Source organism: Mustela nigripes, chromosome X (assembly GCF_022355385.1).
Source record: "Mustela nigripes isolate SB6536 chromosome X, MUSNIG.SB6536, whole genome shotgun sequence".
Taxonomy (NCBI): Eukaryota; Metazoa; Chordata; class Mammalia; order Carnivora; family Mustelidae; genus Mustela; species Mustela nigripes.
This window is the reverse complement of record NC_081575.1, coordinates 20,370,937-20,386,248: the sequence shown is the minus strand read 5'-3', so window position 1 is coordinate 20,386,248 and position 15,312 is coordinate 20,370,937. Positions and strand designations below refer to the sequence as shown.

Here is a 15,312-nt window from a genome sequence, read left to right as displayed (position 1 = left end):
TCGGATTGATGTGGGTCTTAGCATTTGCCATGTTTGGTTGAAACAATGGCTTACTTGGGCAGTTGGGCCTCCAGATTATAAACAAATGAAAGTATCCAGACCTGTGGTAATAAGACTACAATCACCGGCACAGTATGTAGCTACACTTAATGGGCTTTTTATTTGGGGTGGAAGTTTAGGTTCAAATGGGTTATATATCAGATGAGCAGCTGACCTGCCTATGGGACAATCTATGGTTAATGGTCCTAGGAGAATATGCACCCTGGATTTGGCCTCCAGTCCCCATGGGATAGAGCAAGATCAAAAATTTATAAAGATTGGTTAAGGCCTGGGGTGAGATAGAGACTCATAGAGACTGAAATTTGAAAAGGAATTGTTTGAGAAGACCATTATGTCTCTTAGTTAAAGAGGCTATTTGGGACCTACTAGAGACACAGAAGTTCTGTTGAGTGTCTTTTCCAAGAGCCAGGAATCATATATTTTAAGAAATGAAATGTGTACCTTGGTTATTATTATTGTTTCTAACTCCAAAGGTAATGAGTATTTTGGCAAGGCCTTATATTTAGAGAATGTGAGTCCTTTCATATTTTGGGTTTCCATAAGGCAAGAGATTCCTGGAGTTCTTTAACCTGAAAGAGACCATTTTAAGGCAATGCCCATCGGTTTACAATAAATGTAAAAATAGTACCATTCCTTGGCTGGGGCATCCAGTATTAAGATGACTGCCTGAAGTTTGGCTAAGTGTGTTGTTTTTTGGGTCCCATCTTTTATGAGGGATATCCTAGCTAAAGGATGGGAAGCAGCAACATTTCACTTAGCTCAATCACGTATGACAGTCAGCAGTGCCATTGGGATAAACGTACTGTACTGTTGCTCACTCAGTTAACCCCAGGGGGTTTCCAAGGTATCCAAGCGTTTGGGGGAGGGGTGACTTCTTCTAGTACCTTAGCATCTGGCAAGGGACTGAGGACAGGGAAAGTCACCCCCTCCTGCAAGCAGAATATGCCAGAAAGCCCAGGTGTGGTTGCATCCTCTTTTAAGAAGGCCTCTGTAGCTGTGCCAAGTTTGTGGGATGCTGTTTCCATGACTCAAAGCATACTGGGCAACAGAGTATGTAGGATCACAGGCTCAGGTCTATGAAAGCCTCTATTTTTAGGAAAGCCCTGCAGATGGCCAGTCATTTTTGTTTTGTTTTGTTTTGTTTTGTTTTGTTTTGTTTTAATGGTGTATCGTATGAGATTGCGGGGTGGTTCTTGTACCTGAAGCCCTTGGTCAACTTACAGCCATCAGAAGTGGCTCAGACTCCAGCAAGAATGAGAAGACATTGCCAAAGTGTCTTTGGTGAAGGAGCTTGGCAGGGGGAGGGGGAGTGACTGACAAAAGTGCCTGTCAATTTTAATTTGGGAATAAAATTTGTAAAAGAGAAATATGTTGTCATCAGAACCCAAGACAGACTGAAAGATGTTGGATTGGTATGTCCTTAATGAGTGTATTTACTGAATCTCCTTAGAGGATTATCAGTGTAATGTCATACCTGTGCTCCTACAGGAAGGTGGATGTAGTTAAGACCTTGTCTGTAAAGATTGTGTGTGATGGCACATCTGTTGAGATGTCCCATGGGTAGCCTGGAGGTGTTTGTGTCCCTTCAGAGGAAAAAGCAAACTGTAGCTGAGAGGCTGTTGAAATAGATACTGAACAGAAAATGGTAGCCAAATCTATAAGAGCAAAATATTTGCCAGTTATTCACTGAACAAAATCAGTCATTTTAATAATATTGGATGTCTGGTGTAGGGGCCATAGCATAAAGATAGTAGTGATCTAACATGAGGAATACCCACCCACACACAACTCTTTTTTTTTTTTTAGACTTAAGAACAGGCAAAAATGGCTATCAAAGAAGTAGTGAAGATATACACCCCTTTATTAATTAGGTTTTGTATAGTGAGTCTTAATTCCTGATCCCCCTGTTTTAACTTATATTGGGCCAGGCTAATGATTTTAACTGGGGGTCAGTGGGGTTCCATTTCGTTAAGCCAATCTGTAAGTCCCAAAGTCCTACTTTTTTATGTTTTTTTATAAATTTTATTTTATTTTTTCAGTGTTCCAAGATTCGTTGTTTATTTTTTTTGAATATTTTTTATTTATTTGACAGAAAGATCACAAGTAGGCAGAGAGGCAGGCAGAGAAGCAAGCAGAGAGAGAGGAGGAAGCAGGCTCCCCACCCTGAGGAGAGAGCCTGATGCGGGGCTTGACCCCAGGACCCTGGGATCATGACCTGAGCCAAAGGCAGAGGCTTTAACCCACTGATCCACCCAGGTGGCCCCCAAGATTCATTGTTTATACACCACACCCAGTGCTCCATGCAATACGTGCCCTCCTTAATAACCGCCACCAAGGCCCTCCCAACACTTCACTCCCTTCCCTCCAAAACCCTCAGTTTGTTTCTCAGAGACTACAGTCTCTCATGGTTCATCTACCCCTCCAATTTCCCCCAACTCACTTCTCTCCTTCTCCCAAGTCCTCTATGTTATTCCTTATGCTCCACAAGTAAGTCAAACCATATGATAATTGACTCTTTCTCTGCTTGACTTATTTCACTCAGCATAATCTCCAGTCCCATCCATGTTGATACTAAAGTTGGGTATTCATCCTTCCTGGTGACTGAGTAATATTCCATTGTATATATTGGCCCTATCTTCCTTATCCATTTGTCTGTCGAAGGGCAACTTGGCTCTTTCCACAGTTTGGCGACTGTGGCCATTGCTGCTATGAACATTGGGGTACAGATGGCCCTTCTTTTCACTCCATCTGTATCTTTGGGGTAAATACCCATTAGTGAAATTACAGGGTCATAGGGAAGCTCTATTTTTAATTTCTTAAGAGATCTCCACACTGGTGGTGCCTGGGTGGCTCAGTGGGTTAAAGCCTCTGCCTTCAGCTCAGGTCATGATCCTGGGGTCCTGTGATTGAGCCCCACATCGGGCTCTCTGCTCGGCAGGGAGCCTGCTTCCCTTCCTCTCTCTCTGCCTGCCTCTCTGTCTACTGTGGTCGCTGTCTGTCAAATAAATAAATAAAATCTTTAAAAAAAAAAAAAAGAAATCTCCACACTGTTTTCCAAAGTGGCTGTACCAACTTGCATTCCCACCAACAGTATAAGAGGGTTCCCCTTTCTCCACATCCTCTCCAACACTTGCGGTTTACTGTCAAAGACCTACTTTAATTTTAAGTTACTATTTATTGTGTCAGACCACATATGTCTAAATGGAATATTTTAGGTCAATGGTTATTATAATTTTGGAAACTTAGATAAGGCTACAATTAGAGTGAAACAAACCAATTTTTTTCTTCACTTTATATTTAGTTACCTTCTTAAGATTATAGAGGACAGAATGCTGAAGTTCAGTGAGATTCCCAGATACAGCTACAATTTGAGCCCCATCTTGATTAAGTCCATAAAGGCCTTATCAATTGATGTAGTTTAGCAAATGTTAAAGTTAATTCAGAACAAAGGTTGTAGAGGCACAATAGCCAATCAGCAGTCTTTTTATCATTTACTTATACAAATTCTTTAGCATTTAATTTTGGACTTGAACTCGATCAAATTTGGGGCTTTGTTTTAAACTAGTTTTATATATATATATATCACATATATGCATATATATACGATTTCTCTATTATATATTTATATTATAATCTTTTATATGCATATATAATTACTTAATTACATTTCATTTTCTCCCCCTGTACCTAGAAGTTTGTTTTAAAGATTTTATCTATCTGTCAGAGAGAGAGTGAGCACAGGCAGACAGAATGGCAGACAGAATGGCAGGCAGAAGCAGGCTCCCTGCCAAGAAAGGAGCCCAATGCGGGACTCGATCCCAGGACACCAGGATCACGACCTGAGCCAAAGGCAGCCGCCCAATCAACTGATCCACTCAGGCGTCCCTAGAAATTTGTTTTAAAAGCAGTAAGTAATCCAGGGCTGGGGCACCTGGGTGGCTCAGCTGATTAAATGTCTGACTTAATTTCAGCTGAGGTCATGATCACAGGTTTGTGAGATCAAGTCCTACATCAGGCTCCGCACTAGGTTTGGAGTCTGCTTAAGATTCTCTCTCCTTTGGGACGCCTGGGTGGCTCAGTTGGTTGGGTGGCTGCCTTCAGCTCAGGTCATGATCCCAGCGTCCTAGGATTGAGTCCCACATCAGGCTCCTTGCTCGGCAGGGAGCCTGCTTCTCCCTCTGCCTGCCATTGTCTGCCTGTGCTCACTCTCTCTCTCTCTGACAGATAGATAAAATCTTTAAAAAAAAAATTCTCTCTCCTTCTCCTTTGCCCCTCCCCCACCTCTATCTCTTAAATAAATAAACAAATCTTTAAAAAATAAAATAAGGGGCACCTGGGTGACTCAGTGGTTTAAGCCTCTGCCTTCAGCTCAGGTCATGATCCCAGGGTCCTGGGATCTCTCTCTGTCAAATAAATAAATAAAATCTTAAAAAATAAATAAATAAATAATAAAATAAAATCAATAAGGGCGCCTGGGTGGCTCAGTTGGTTAAGCATCTGCCTTGGGCCCAGGTCATGATCATGGGGTCCTGGGATCTAGTCCTGAACTGGGTTCCCCACTCTGTAGGGGTCTGATTCTCCCTCTCCCTCTGCTCCTCCTCCCTGCTTGTTCTCTCTCTCTCTCAAATAAATAAAAATGTTTAAAAAAATAAAATCAATAAGTAATCTAGGGCTAGCAGTATGTTTGTCAGACCTTCATTTGCTCAGTACATAAGGTTTAAAGTTTGCCTTTTTTCCCCTTGGCCTTGTATCCCCATGGGCCAAAAACCATGGTCTTTTTTTTTTCCTGTTTTTTTCCCCTGTGCTATAGGCTTGTAGCCACCTGAAGCCACAGTCTTTAGTTTTTGTCTCCAGCTGGTAAGAGAGAAAGGGGGAGAGAAAACGGACCCCATGCCTCTAAGGAAACTCTCACTGGGGCCATCCCTGTCCCAATTTAAGCTTTTTTTTTTTCCTTTTAAAATGGCCTATATTTCTAGGTAGCTAAACTCCCTCCCCCTTTTTTTAACCTTTGGAACCTACGTGTGTCAAACCAGGGAAATCAGATTTGGCCCAGTGGACCAAGCTGTCCAGACTAAGTGAGGAGTGCCATGGAGGCTCATGCTTTCGAGGTTCTCCTTGATTTAGCTGGAAGGTCATGGCAGTGTCCAGCAGGTATATCATGAACCAGTGGCCTCCAGAGTGCCAACATGCCAAGAGCCAGCCACGCCTTCCCTGATAGCACCCATTGTTTGGTAAAGCCAGTCAGTAAGCCAAGAGCAGTCTAGAAGCAAGCCCCCTCCGTTGAACCCTGAGTCACCTAGCACACTGTGCCAACTGTTCTATGCCCAGGCGTTCATTTATAAAGGTGACTGTATGATAAAGGAGGGATAGGTATAGGCCACTGACTTAATTGGGAATGGCAAGACAGGCAGCGTAAACAGTTTAAGATTGGGTCGTTTAAATAATTTTGGCAGGCTCTGAACTACAGGAATGTTCTCTGGTTGCCTGGTACCTGGCTCTGGGATGATTAAGGTAAAGGAATATTGTCTATTATTTCTAGAGTAACCATAAGTAACATTAAAATGTTCTTTCAATGGCATCAATCTCTCCATGCTGCCACTCAGTAATCTTTATAAATTAAGACTGGGGCACAGAACAACTTCACACCCATTAGACTGGCTAGTATTAAAAAAAGAAAGAAAGAAAGACCAAAGAAAGAGTATTAGCAAGGATGTGGAGAAATTGGAATGCTTGTGCATTGCTGCTGAGAAGTAAACTGGTGTAGTTGCTGCAGAAAATGATATGGCAATTCCTCAAAAAATTAAAAATTAAAGATAGAATTACCATATAATCCAGCAATTCCACTTCTGTGTATATGCCAAAAAAAAATTGAAAGCAGGGTGGCTCAGTGGGTTAAAGTCTCTGCCTTCAGTTCAGGTTGTGATCTCAGGGTCCTGGGATCGAGTCCAGCATCGGGCTCTCCACTCAGTGGGGAGCCTGCTTCCCCCCCCCCTGCTTGCCTCTCTGCCTACTTGTGATCTGTCTGTCAAATTAAAAAAAAAAAGAATTGAAAGCAGGGACTCCAAGAGATATTTGTACACCCATGTTCACAGCAGCATTATTCACAATAGTCAAAAGGTGGTACAGTGGTCTGAATATGTCCCCCAAAATTCATACCTTGTAATCCAAATTCCCAAAGGTGATGGGCCCCAACCACATTGGTAGGTGGGGTCTTCGGGAGATTATTAATTTATGAGGGTGGAGCTCTCATGAATGGGATCAGTGTTTTCATGAAAGAGATCCCACAGTGCTCCCTAGCCCCTTCTGCCCTGTAAGAACACAGAGAAAAGGCATTGGTTGTGAACCAGGAAGAGGGCGTTCATCTGACCATACTAGCATCTCGATCTTGGATTTCTAGCCTCTAGAAATGTGAGAAAGAAATTTCTGCTGTTTACAGGCCACCTAGTCTGTGGTAATCTGTTACAGCAGCCCAAATGGACGAAGACAGGTGGCAGCAACCCAAGTGTCCAGTGACAGATGAATGGATAAACAAAATATAGTGTGCGCACACATACACACACACACCATACACAATGGAACATTATTCAGTCTTAGAAAGAAGGAAATTCTGACACATGTCACAATAGGGATAAACCTTGAAGACAAGTGGAAATAAGCCAGTCACAAAAGGACAAATATATGATTCCTCTTATATGAGGTACCTAGAGTAGTCAAAGTTATAGAGACAGCAACTACAATAGTGGTTGTCAGGGGCTGGGAGGAGGAAATGCTTAATGGGAACAGAGTTTCAGTTTGGGAAGATGATACAGTTCTGGAGGTAGATGGTGGTAATGACTGTGCAACAATGTAAATGTACATTATACCACTAAAATGTATACTTAAAATGGCTAAAATGGCAAATTTTATGTTATGCATATTTTACCACAAATAAAAACAAATTCTCAGCAAAGTCAGAATAGAAGGTAAATTTCTCAAACTGATAATGGACATGAGAAAAGTCTATAGCTCACATCATAACATCATCATAGTATCAATGGTCAAAGAGTGAATGCTCTCCCACTTTGGTTGTAAACAGTCAAGAATGCCCATGCTTGCCACTCAGATTAAGCACTGAACTGGAGATTACTAAGCCAGAGCAATCAGGAAAGGAAAAGAAATAAAAAGCATCCATATTGGGAAGGAGGAAACAGAACTGGCTCTTTTGAGAGATGACAATCGCCAATATAAACTCAGATGAAATCCACAAAAAAGCACTACTAGATTATTAAGTGAGATTAGCAGGAATATGAGATAAAAGATAAATAATAGGGGCACCTGGGTGGCTCAGTGGGTTAAGCCTCTGCCTTCAGCTCAGGTCATGATCTCAGGGTCCCGGGATCGAGCCCCACGTCGGGCTCTCTGCTCAGCAGAGAGCCTGCTTCCTCCTCTCTCTCTGCCTGCCTCCCTTCCTACTTGTGATCTCTCTCTCTCTCTGTCAAATAAATAAATAAAATATTTTTTTAAAAAAAGATAAATAATATAAATTTTATTTCTATATACTAGCAATGAAAAAACTGTGAAAATGAAATGAAGATAATTCTATAATACCATCAAAGAAAATAAAATACTTAAAAATATACACCAAAACATACACCAAAAATTGCTGAGGTAATTTAAAGATCTATATAAACGGAGAGAAATTCCATGTCATGAACTGACTCAGTATTATTAAGATGACAATTCTCACCAAATTTATTTTTAAATTAAATGGAATCTCTATAAAAATTTTGGCAGCCTTTTTTTTCTTTTGCAGAAATAAACAAGCTGAAAAAAAATTAACAAGCTGATCCTAAAATGGATATGGAAATACAAATGATCCAGAATAACAAACATGAACTTGAAAGAGAGTCAATGGGAGAATTTTTGCCTCCATATTTCAAAACTTACTGTAAAGTCAGTTATCAAGACTGTGATGCTAACATGAAGATAATAGAGAAATCAATGGAACAGAATGGAGAGTCCAAAATGAACCTTTATATTATGGTCAGTGATTTCTGACAAGGTGCCAAGGCAATTCAATGTAGAAATGACAGCCCTGGGGCATCTGGGTTGTTCAGTGGGTTAAGCATCTGTCTTCAGTTCAGGTCTTGATCTCAGGGTCCTGGGATTGAGCCCAGCATCGGGCTCCCTGCTCTGTGGGGAGCCTGCATTTCCCTCTCTCTCTTCCTGCTGCTCCCTGTGCTGGTGTTCTCTCTCTCTCTGTGTGTCAAATACATAAATAAAATCTTAAAATTTTTTTTTAAAAAGAAATGACAGTCCTTTCAACAAATGCTGCTAGGACAACTGGACATCCATAAGCAAATGATACATTTAGACCTTTATCTTACACCACACACCATCGATGAACTCAAAGCGCACCTGGGTGGCTGGGTTGATCATCTGACTCTGAATTTCAGATCAGGTCATGATCTCAGGGTTGTGGGATTGAGCCCCACACTGGGCTCTGTGCTCAGCACAGAGTCTCCTTATACCTCTCCCTCTGCTCCTCCCCCCCACTCTCTCTCTAATAAATAAGTAAAATATTTTTTTAAAGATTTTATTTATTTATTTGACCGAGAGATAGAGAGCACAAGCAGGCAGAGGGAGAGGGAGAAGCAGGCTCTCTGCTGAGCCGGGAGCCCGATGTGGGACTCGATCCTAGGACGTTCGGATCATGACCCGAGCCGAGGAAGCCACTTAACCGACTGAGCCACCCAGGAGCCTAAATAAGTAAAATCTTTTTTAAAAATGAACTCAAAATGAATCAGAACTAAAGTGAAAGCTAAAACTATAACAATTCTAGAAGTAACAGAAAAGTCTTTGTGACTTTGGGGTTTATTTCCTTATATGACTGAGGGCCATACCAATTTCGCCTACCAACCAACTAAATCAAATTGACATTTATACAACACTCCAATCAACAATAGCAGAATACACATATATTTCAAGTGCTCATAGAACATTTACCTGTATATACCATATTTTGAGCCATAAAAAGAAGCTCAAAATATTGTAAAGGATTTCCATTATAAAAAGTATGTTCTCCAATCACAATTAAACTTAAATGCAATAACAGAAAAAATATTTGTAAACCAAATAGCACATTGCTAAATAACCCAGGAAATGAAAGAAGAAATCAAATGGAAAATATGCAACTTTTTGATTGAAAGAAAAATTTTAAACAGTATATGAAAATTTGTGAGATGCTGAGAAAGCAGCACTTGAAGGGGATTTATAGCACTAAATGTTTCTATATGAGAAGAGAAGAAGTATTTCCAATCAATGAACTCTGATCTCCAGCCCATCTCCCCTCCCCAGAGGTAAGGGCAAAGGCCTGAGAGCTCCAACCCATTAATCATGGTTGGTTCCCTGGCAACTAGCCCCTACCCTTAGGGTACTTAGGGGCTTTTCAGAAGTCACCTCATTAATAAAAACTCAGGTGTGATAAAACTAAGAATGATGAAAAGCACTCTAATAACTCAGAAAATTCCAAGAGTGCTGAGAGTTTTTTGCCAGGATCCAGGGACAAAGACCAAATGTATTTCCCATTATATCATAGGGGGAGATGGCTAAAGAAGGTACAAGGTTTGTTCTTGGGGTGATGAAACTTCTAAAATTTATTGTGGTGGTGGTGGCACAACTGTGTGAATATACTAAGAACCACTGAATTGTACACTTAAAAAAAAAACAAAAAAGAAACTATTGATATACACAATAATCTGAATGAATCCCCTGGTGAGAAAATCCAATCCCAAGAAATTGCATCCTGTATGATTCTATTTATGTAACATTCTTGAAATGACAGAATTACAGAAATGAAGAGATTAGTGGTTGCCAGGGTTGTTAAAGGGGCAGTGGTGGGAGGGAAGTGGGTGTACTATAAAAGGGCAACATGACTGATTCTTGCCCTGATGGAATTTTTGTGTGTCTTGACTGTATCTCAATATCAATATCCTGATTGTAAATACTGTATTAGAGTTTTGCAAGATGTTACCATTAGGGTAAACTAGGTAAAAGACACATAGCATCTTTGTATTTTTCCTACAACTTGTGTGTGAATCTACAATTATCTCAAAATAAAAAGCTTAGGGGCACCTGGGTGGCTCAGTTGGTTAAGCGACTGCCTTCAGCTCAAGTCATGATCCCAGGGTCCTGGGATCAAGCCCCACATCAGGCTCCCAGCTCCATGGGGAGTCTGCTTCTCCCTCTGACCTCTCCTCTCATGCTCTCTTACTCTGTCTCTCTCTCAAATAAATAAATAAAATTAAAAAATAAAAATAAAAAGCTTAATAAAATGTTTAATTAAAATGCCACAATGGATGTAAAAGCACTTAATCTGTTCAGGCTGCTCTAACAAAATACCACTGATTAGATGGCTCATAAACAACAGAAATGTATTTCTCACAATTCTGGAGGCTGGTAGTCCAAGGTCAAGATGCCAGCCTGGCTGGGTGAGAGCCCTCTTCCTGATTCATAGCCTTCTTGCTGTGTCCTTACACTGCAGAAAGGGCAAAGGAACTCTCTGAGGGTTCTTATGAAGTCATTAATCTCACTCATGAAAGGTCTACCCTCAAGACCTGCTTACCTCCAAATGGTCCCACTTCTTAGTACCATCACCTCAGGGATTAGAATATCAACATATTAATTCACACCACATTACGCACCCTGCAAAGTCTAAAATTATATACAGGCATACTTTGTTTTTATTGTGCTTCACTTTATTGCACTTGGCAGATACCATGTTTTTGACAAATTGAAAGTCTGAGGCATCCCTGTGTTGAGCAACTCTATTGGCATCATTTTCCCCACAGCATTTGCTCACTTGGTATCTCTGCCACATTTTGGAAATTCATGGCAATATTTCAAACTTTTTCATTATTGTTATGGTGATCAGTGATTGGTGGTTTCTTGAGAAGGAAACTATTCCTGGTGTAGATGCTGTGAAGATTGTTGATGTGACACAAATGATTTAGAACATTACATCAACTTAGTTGATAAAGCAGGGGCAGGGTTTGAGAGGACGGGGTCCAATTTTGAAAGTTTGGCGGTGGGTAAAATGCTATCAAACTGCCTCACGTGCTACAGAGAAATCATTTGTGAAAGAGTCAATCGATGCAGCAAACTTCATTGTCTTATTTTGGGAAACAGCCAGAGCCACCCCAAACTTCAGCAACCACCACCCTGATCAGTCAGCAGCCATCAACATCAAGGCAAGACCCTCCACCAGCAAAAAGATTATGACTCACTGAAAGTTCAGATGATAGCATGTTGTAGTCCAAGTGTTTTTTAACCAAGGTATTTACACTTTCAGACATAATGCTATTTCTATACTTAATAGACTACAGTATAGTGTAAACATAACTCTATGTGTACTGAGGAACCAAAATATCCATTTGACTCACTTTATCGTAATACTCACCTTATTGCAGTGATCAGGAACCGAACCTGCAATATCTCTGCCTAAACAAATAGTTATTACTATGCATCTTTTATGAGAGTGAATAGCATGGAACTATAATGGCTTTATTCAATCATTAATTTTAAAAAACACTTATTGAATCCCTTATTATTGTTCAAGGACTAGGTTAGATGCTGCAGAGCACACAACAGCATGAATTTGTGGTAAAATTACAATTGCCATGTTGCAAGTTTTGGCTGAGCCTGGGTCTTTTTTGTGAAATTTAAGTCAGGTAATATATAAACGTACTTGTAGGAAGAAAACATTATTTTATTTACTGATAATCACTAAGAGCTGTTGTTGAGATCAAAGGCTCTTAACTAATTATCTTTCACAACTCCTATAGCCAACTACATACTGGGTATCTCCACTTAGGTATCTTACATTCAAACCTCAAAAGTACTAAACTGAACTTGTGATCTCACTCCCCAGATCTGTTCCCTCCATCATTAATCTTCTACAACTTAACAAATAGTCTACTATATTTGTTCGGGCCAGTGATGTAAGCATAATCTTTCTCTTTCCCTTACCTCCCACATTCCTCTGGTGGGTCCATAGGTGACACTATCTCCTATTGCAAACCATCACCATCTCCTGCTGTATACTACACCATCGTAGCTTCCCGACTGGTATCCCCGCTTCCACTTTTGCCCAGCCCCAACCCCCAATGTATTCTCTGCACAAAAGCCTAAGTGATTTTAGTAAAATTTACATTATATCACTCTCCTACATAACCCCCACATAACAAATAAATTGTGGCCCATTTTATGTAAAATCTGAATTCTACCATGGCCTACAGGGCCCTACAAGACCTGAATCCTGCCCTTCTCTCCATCCCTCTCCATTATATTTACCTTCTTGTTCACCACCATTCAGCCACATTGGCCTTTCAGTTGCTAAAATACAGCAAGCTCTTCCCAGCCCAGACGGCCCTCTAAGTATACATTGTTTCTGTTGCCCAAAACACTCTTTCCCGTTCTCCACAGTGTTGGTTACTTCTCTTCCTTTAGGTCTCAGCTGAAATGCTACATTACTGTTTCATAATTCTACATAAAAGAGGAATGGGGCAGCAATCCAGTTAGAGCTGAAAAAGGGGAGTACCTAGGGAACTTGCCTCAAAGCTGCATTTGCATAGCAAACACACAGTCTTTACTTAGATTAAGTACAGATCAATAAAAAATGTCAATGTTTTCTTAAAATGCTTTTATTCATACTTCCTATAAGATTAAGAGAACATCATCTGTCCATAAAAATCTAATTTGGAGTGCCTTGGGGGAAGCAGCAAGCAATTCCAAAGAGATTGAGGAGGTAGACAAGGTCCAAAGAGATTTTTATAATTTTATCTTAAAGATGATGAGGGTCTATTTGCATCTTTTCGGTTAGGGGTGCGACATGATCAGACTTACAGGATTGAAGGAGAGACTAAAGACTGAAAAGTCGGTACAAAATGATTATTATAACTAACATTCATTGAGCAGTTAGTGTGTGACAGGTGTTATACTAAGGACTCTCCATTTATTCGAGTGCTTTATGTGTGTTAATTCATTTAGTCCTCACAACTACCCAATGTACTATCGTACCATTTAAAGGTGAAGAAACAAATAAATGGAGAAGTTAAGTGATTTACTCAAGAATTACAAAGCTAGTAAGTGGCAGAGATAAGAGTCAAATCCAGACAGTCCAGTTCACAACTCATGCTATAAAGGCTAAAATGCCTCCCTTCGCTTTAACAGTCTTCAGTAATACCACAGGCTTGAAATTGCAAGGGTCTGACAGACGATGATGGAAAGGTGGGAAGATATTCTAGAGAGATTCGGGAAGTAAAACCAACAATGTAAGGATCAGGGGCACCTGGGTGGCTCAGTCTGTTAAGCAGGCGACTCTTGGACTCTGGATTTCAGCTAGGGTCATGGTCTCAGCGTCATGAGTTGGAGTCTCTTGTCAGGGTCCACAGTTAGCAGGGAGTCATCTTGAGATTCTCTCTCCCTTTCCCGCTAGCCCTCCCCCTGTGCTTGTGTGCTCTAAAATAAACAAACAAATCTTTTTAAAAAACACAATGTGAGGGGCATCTGGGTGGCTCAAGTCATTATGATCCCGGCTCAGGTCATTATGATCCTCCATCATCGGGCTCCCTGCACAGCAGGAAGCCTGCTTCTCCCTCTCCCACTCCCCCTGCTTGTGTTCCCTCTCTTGTCTCTCTCTCTCTGTCAAATAAGTTAATAGAAAATCTTGAAAATAAACACAATGTGAGGAGCAACTGTGAAGCAGTAGAGAGGTATCAAGGTAGAGAGGAATCAAGGATGACTCTCAGACTTTCGACTTCACCAACTAGCAGTTGACGGTGCCAGTCATAGAGATGTAAAGTATGGAGCCCTGGTGGAAAAGACAGAAGTTTATTAGATACTTCATGTCTGATGTGCCTGTGGGACAAAAACGACTGCCAGGAAACCATTAGTGATACTCAAGAAAAAGATCTGGGCTAGACATACAGCTTTTGGAATTCTCATGCAAGTGTTAAAAGCTTAAGAAGATCATGTGGAGGGTCACCTGGCTAGTTCCGTCAGTGGAGCATGTGACTCTTAATCTCGGGGTGATGAGTTCAAGCCCCACATTGCATGTAGAGATTATGGAAACAAACAAACAAATAAATAAATAACTTTTTTTTTTTTAAATAAGAGCATGTGGAATAGACAAATAGGCTGAGAACAGAGCCTGGGGAACATCATCATTTAGGGAATAAGTAAAGAAAAAGTAACCAGCAGTGAAGACTGAGGAAGATGGCCATGAATCTAAGATGCCAGGAGAGAGTGTTGTCATGCAAGCCCAGGATGGAGTTTCAATACTGACAAATTATCTATAATCCCACGAGAAAGTCAGTCCTATGAAGCCATGGAACATGTCTGTTTTGTGCACCAGTGTATCCCCTGTGCCTAGAGGCCTGGCACACAGTAAATGTCAAAAACATTTCCTGAGTATGAATAACGAAAACCAACCAACAGTATCAAATACCACACAAAGTTCTGGGAAGACAAAGACTGAGTGAGAAGCGTCCGTTCTATTTAGCAACCTAGTGTGTCACTGAGGATCTTGTTCAGAGCAGTTTCAGCGGAATACTGGGGCAAAAGCAAAATGGAAGCGGGTTAAAATAGAGGACGAGTGTGTTTTCAGATGTTACTTTTCCGCTTTTTCGTTTAAAAAAAAAAAAAAGTCTTAGCAGTGGATGTGAAGTGAGGAAGTTGCAGCCACCAACACAGCCCGTTCTTGGAAGAAGCTCTGTTACCTAGGGTAGGTGGAACTGGAGCTGCAATGACCGGGGGTCACAAGGCGAAAGAGGATTTTTTCCTTAGGACGGGAGGAAACTTGCTTCGTTCACCACCGCCGATTCTCGGGGGCCTAACACAATGCTGGCCATTTCCCTGGCGTTCTAGAAAGCCTCGAGCTGGCCGGTGCCGGACTCGCAGGACGCTGTGGAACACGGACGGGCGTGGGAGCCTTTCCTTTCGGATCAGGCAGCGACAACCAAGGCTCGGCCGGTCCCCGACAGCGCAGCGCCCTCGCCCTAAGCTCACCCACCTTGGGCCACGAGGAAACCACAAGCTGGGAGCGCGGACATCGGCGCTCCCCAGAGATGACGCGGAGTAGTAGGCGGAGGTGGGGGGGAGCAAAGCTCCGCCCGCTGCCAGGCTTTAAACTCCAGTGTCCCCGTCTCCAGCAGGCCCCTCCCGAAGCGTCCCCAGCTTCTTGTGTGCCTTGAAGCGGGGCGGAAGTGACGCTAC

At 41.5% G+C, this 15,312-nt stretch overlaps 1 long non-coding RNA gene across 1 annotated transcript; it reads right to left on the bottom strand.

The window, feature by feature from the left end:
* Nucleotides 1-12,724: 12,724 nt before the first annotated feature.
* LOC132006748 (uncharacterized) lies at nucleotides 12,725-15,289 on the bottom strand. The gene is made up of 2 exons (XR_009401209.1): nucleotides 14,817-15,289; nucleotides 12,725-13,909 (listed from the first exon to the last, which is right to left on the bottom strand). It is a non-coding gene; the product is annotated as an uncharacterized LOC132006748 (long non-coding RNA).
* Nucleotides 15,290-15,312: the final 23 nt, after the last annotated feature.